Source organism: Morone saxatilis, unplaced genomic scaffold (assembly GCF_004916995.1).
Source record: "Morone saxatilis isolate NCDOM2014 unplaced genomic scaffold, NCSU_SB_2.0 Contig22, whole genome shotgun sequence".
Taxonomy (NCBI): Eukaryota; Metazoa; Chordata; class Actinopteri; family Moronidae; genus Morone; species Morone saxatilis.
This window is the reverse complement of record NW_023339785.1, coordinates 2,696,436-2,702,089: the sequence shown is the minus strand read 5'-3', so window position 1 is coordinate 2,702,089 and position 5,654 is coordinate 2,696,436.

The window sequence follows — 5,654 nt, the reverse complement described above, 5'->3', positions numbered from 1 at the left end:
GTGTGGGATTGTTTTGTGGCTAAACCCGAGCTTCTATCTTTCTGAGCACAGGAAGCAATGGGGACAGAGATAGTCAAAATGCTTCAAAGCTTTTTCAAATGATATCTAGCGATGTGTGGTACCATCGGGTGCATTGGGAACTACAGACTTCAGACTCTAAAATGTCATTCTTTCTATTCATTTAGTGAATTGAATGAAATAAATGGAGCATCACATTATTCCAGGCAGAGAAGTGAAATCCAGTCTATTGGCTGATCAGGACTCTTAAACTGATTGTCCACATCAAAGTCTGTTTCCACTTGTACTACTGCATTTGTAAAATGTGGACAGCTGTATGAAGTCTGATAAAAGTCCTCATGGGATGTCACTTGAGCCAGTGGTTGGGAATGAAGACTACAAGTTTGAAAATGAAACAATTTTTTGGTGCAGTCAGAAAGAAGTGAGCTTATCAGAAGCTAAATGGTTTAGCCGCTATTAGCAAAATACACATACTATGCTGGTAATTGAGTTGCATTTTGGGTAATGTAGGTGCCAGGTTGTAACAAAGAAGTAAACATGGAATAAAAAACAATGATATCTCTGGTTCTGCTGCATCACTTTTTATACTTTTTTAAAATATTGTCTCATCGTTAGTTGGACAATGTTACAGGAATGCAATACTAAATATGTGTAGTAGTCTTTTACCAATTATCACTTTCACATTTATGCAACATGTTATACAACAAGTTAGGTGGTTTTTAAAGGATAAGGCTGACAATATTACATTTTTTGTTTTATTGTCAATAAATCTCATGAAAATATCAAAACCATCAATGATAGTCTGTCTCACATCTGCAGCCTGTCTATAGCTCTCAGCCCCAAGAACTTTGGTTCCTTTTGAAAATGTACTTTGGTTTTTAATGTCACAAATATGTACTTTTATTTTTAATAACATTACAGCATTACATATCGTACACGTCAATATTAGCAAGCAGCACATGCTAATTAAACAGAAATATCCAAACAGCGTAACAGAGAATGTGTATGCCTTTACTTTAGGACACAGGGTCTACTCTTGATGATCATCTAATAATGCTGCTTGTGGCATCTCATGCCTCATGCAGTAACGACACTACTGTCAGAATTACATCAGTGCCCACCAATTCATTCATGCTTCCCACAGTCTACCACAATCATCCAATGATCCAATTACAACCTTTTGAAAACCCTGAACCCCACTCCACAAAGTGTATTGTCATTTTCAGGGTTGTGGGTAACGCGAACGGACTCTGAAAGTGAACTCTTGAGACTGTGGAACATGCAGGTGGAAATACACTCACACGCTGAGTTGAATGTGATATATTTGTTTTTGCAGTGTGGGTTTCTTTTTGGTTTTGCAAATTGCTATTGATTTATGGATTTTGGTGGTTTGACTGTGTTATTTTTATTCTATTTTATAAATATTATTTGTCAGACTCTGACTGGCACCACTCTTTATTAAAAAGGTCAAACCCGCTACAATGCATTATGTAGTCCATCTCACGGTTCTATTCTGTTTAGCTATTTTACTGTTTGTTGCTAAATCTTTTGAATGCTGTTCAGATTGAAGTGGTGAGCATCAGCAAGAGCAGAGTCCTCTTTGTCAGAGACAACTGCATAACCACAGTTACTCAAATGGTCCAATTCACTTTGATGTGTTTGAACAGAAACACTGTAAACCTAAGTGCATTCTACTGGCAAAACAAATCAAAGACAAATGACTTATTTGGGTTGAAAGTTAAAGTCTCAAGGGCTCTTTAACCTTAAAAGCTACAAAGGTTTTTTTTTTAAAGCCAAGATATTATATTTCCTTTTCCATTTCATGTACCATTTTGGGCCCCAAAGAGAACCTACAAACTGTACAATTATAAGGTGAACCTAAAGCACTGATGTGCATTACAAGCTAATACATTTGGCTCTCTTCAATTTGTTGCATCTTGAGACGTCTTTGAGACTCAAATGGCTGCAGACTTGCCATTACTAGTAAAATATTAAACTCAAGGTCCATTAAGAGCAGCATGATGTCTCCAAGAAACGTATAAAGATAGTTGATCTAATCTGACTGATACTGTTGAAAAATATTGGATATTTGATTTATTCCATAAATATAAATCAAATATCCAATATGTGTTAATATTAGGTTGAATTAATTAGATATTTTGGCACATTTTCACCTGTACACGGCGACTTTCTCAATTGAACTGGTGCTTCGGTTGCTGCTACTTTTGCCCTTTTTTAAGCGGGAGCAAGCAATTGTAAAAAAAACAAATATAGGTCATGTCCACACTGATGATGCAATTTCTTCAGCCCAAAAAAATAAAAAAGTAAGAAGCGTGATTCACAGAAATGAGGAAAAGTCATTTGCATCAGGAATGAGGGCAGGAAGAATACTTAGCATTTTAACTCAAGCAGAGTGCATTCTGCCTGCAGCAGACTCTCTCAGCCCCAATCTCTGCATCTGAATAAATCATACAAGGAACACATCTGGTTCCTTGGAGAGAGAAGTAAAGAAAGAGAGAGAGAGAGAGAGACTAAGAGCAGTGATGAAAACTAAGAGAACAGTAACGACAACAGGAGTTAAAGGGCGGAGATGAGAAGGCGAGAAGAGAAGGGAGGGAGGGGATGAAGACAAGATGTGAATGATAGGGGAAAGGAAAGGCAATAAAGTGAGAAATTAAGGAGCGTGGCACGGATGCTCCGCTCTCCCGCCTTCATTCTTTACCAGCTGAAGGTGTGTTTCTTAAGAATTTTCAAATTGCATCCTCTCTCTGTGACAGAACAGACAGCTGAGAAACCTAAACCAAAAGGACACAGGTCCATAATGTGTCCAGTGTTTGCGCAGCCATGTCCAGATCGGCTAGCCTATTTTCTCTACCAAATTACCCGTCTCTGGCCATTTTATAAAAAGCCCAATTTATTGAATTAACAAAACAGTACGGACATGTCCCTGATGCTGAGCTGCAGCAGCATTTTCATCACCCTCACCTCGCCGCGTGTGTATAAAAGGACATCCTCTATCTGTGTAACAGCTGGATTGAATAGAACTGGAGTGGGTGAACAAAATACTGAAACCGTCACATGAATAGGCCAGTCATACTATGCTTCAATGTTCAAGGTAATGTAAGATTGAACAGGTCAAATGTCAGTGAGAGGTCGCAAACACTGAAAATATCTTGTAGTGAGGAGAGAAAACTGGAAAATAATGTTGCTACTAAATACAAGCTGAAGGTTTATGCTAATGTGACCAGGGCAATTGAAGACCCTGACAGCAAGTGCAACAACGCCACCCCGGGACTTTCACACGTTGTTATAGTACAGAGAAAAAGAGGAGCAGAGATGTGAATTTCCAGTTTCAACCATTAAGTTTATTTACACAGATTTAATTCCAGACTCATAAATAAAAAAATTGGGACAGGTTAAAATTTAGGATTTATTTCCAAAATATATTTATGATTCACTAAATACAACTACAGGAAGATGATTACCAGTGCAAGGGGGCTGTCAGGGAGGCCTACAGGAGCGAAGGAGTGAGAGGAAAGGGGGGTCACCACCACCAGTAGGTACAGGGAAGAAGAGGTCACACACACTGCAAAACAATAAAGCACATAGTTAGAATACACAGCAACTTAAGCATGCAAATGGAACCCAGACAGGGGAAAACCCTCCACCCAGTGACCCACCACCTGTAAGCGTATGACACTACACGGCTAAATTTAAGGACTGAGAAGTGATTAGCCTCACCTGCTGACAATCAATGATTGCAGGGTGTGGCTAAACTAGAGTGGGGAGGGAACGCTACCCATCACACTTATATAAGCTCAGTGTATTTCTGTCCCCTCCATTGCTCAAAGATCCAAAGTACTTTCAAGAAGGGCCAAACATCATGGTCATGTCTATGAGACTGTGAGTTGTGTGAAACCAAGTATTTTATTGAAGGACCAGTGTGGAGGATTTAGTGGCATCTAGGGGTGAAGTTGTAGATTGCAACAATTTGAATGCAGCTCAGCCTGTTAAACATGAAAGAGAAACTACAGTGGCCACTAAACTCGCCTCCAAACTCACGAAAAAAAACCTATCTAGCGCCAGTGTTTGGTTTATCTGTTCTGGGCTACTGTATAAACATGGTGGTTCAATCTCTGTAGAAGAGACAAAAACACATGATTCTTATTTTCAGGTGATAATGTACTCATCAGGATTCCCATGTGTCTTGGAAACTCTAGAAAACTTAATTAAGAGACTAGTCGTGCAGGGCAAGTTTTTTGGAAATTGATTAAAATGACTAAATATCCTGTATTTTAGCTTTTCACACAAATTACGTAAACCTGGGTTCATATTTTGTTTGAAACTGCTCTTAGTATTAGCTGTGCGCTATGACACTCAAAGTGTTAAAAATCCTACTTTTTCATTTCTGCTCCCATGTCAGTCTAGAGCTGTTCACACTTGCAGCGAACCTTTGGCGTAGTCAATTTTGGAAATGCTGTAGATGGTTACATCTACATAATAAAGCCTTTTATTAATAAACAAATTTAAATTTGTTGTTGTGGTTGAGTATTGTCAATTCTACATGGAACAAACGATTATACTTCCTAACTCTTCTTTCAATTGGCTAATTAGAAGATGAATTCTCTGTAAAAAAAACAACAATTGAGCTTTTATTTATGGGCTCTGGCTGACGGTTTTCCTCAAACTGTAACTGCTCCCCTGACGCCACAGCGGAAAATTCAGCTTTAGTGAGAACAGCCAAGTGTGTCATAAAAGCTAGCTAAAACAGAGTGTCCTTTAAATGCTGATGACCACTGAGACCAAGTGCTATCATCTATCATCAAGCAAACTCCACGCCATGTCATTATGCCACTGTATATATCTCCAGTGTATTGTTACTAAGGCTATGGTAGCTGGCTAGCTAGCTAGCTGTTAGTCAGGTAACATTACGGAAGCAAGCATGTTTGATGTGAGAAATTAGTAGTAGCTATGCCCTGAACCAGCCCTCAGACTGCCTTGGTGGAGAAGAGGCAACACTGGACCGTCAAAAAAATCAAATTGACTCGACCTGACTTTTAGTGTAGATGTATTTCCTTTGGGATTAGACTTTTAATGGTCTAAAGGCCTAGTTTAAAAAGTCGAATGAATAAGAGCAAAAACTGTAGTCAGCAAACATCAGTGTGCAGAAGTAAACTGCAATCAGAGCAAAGTCAAATTGTGCTGCAGCAGGGAAGAATTCCAGACCCAAAGCAGCCAGCTCATGGGCCAAAATCTATTTAAATCTTGGCTAAATAAAGCAAAGGCAGCTCTTTACTCAGTCTGCCACAAGATCCTTCATTAACAGTTTTAACACAAACACATCGGCTGTGAATCATTTAGCAGGAAGCTCCTTGAAGACGAAACCCTTGTAGTTGATTTACGTCTGACCTTGGAGATGGGTATGAAAACTAAACGATGTGACCTTAAACAGACATTTCCACACACTGGTATGAAAGCAAGAGCACAGATAATTATTTTTATTTTATTATCTTCTGTGTGAGTGAACTGGTTGGTCAACCAGACCATAGAAAGTACCTGAATTGCACAGCTTTTAGTCAGTAGTTACATCATTGATTAAAAGTCCAGTGTGTAAGATTAAGGAGGATCTATTGGCA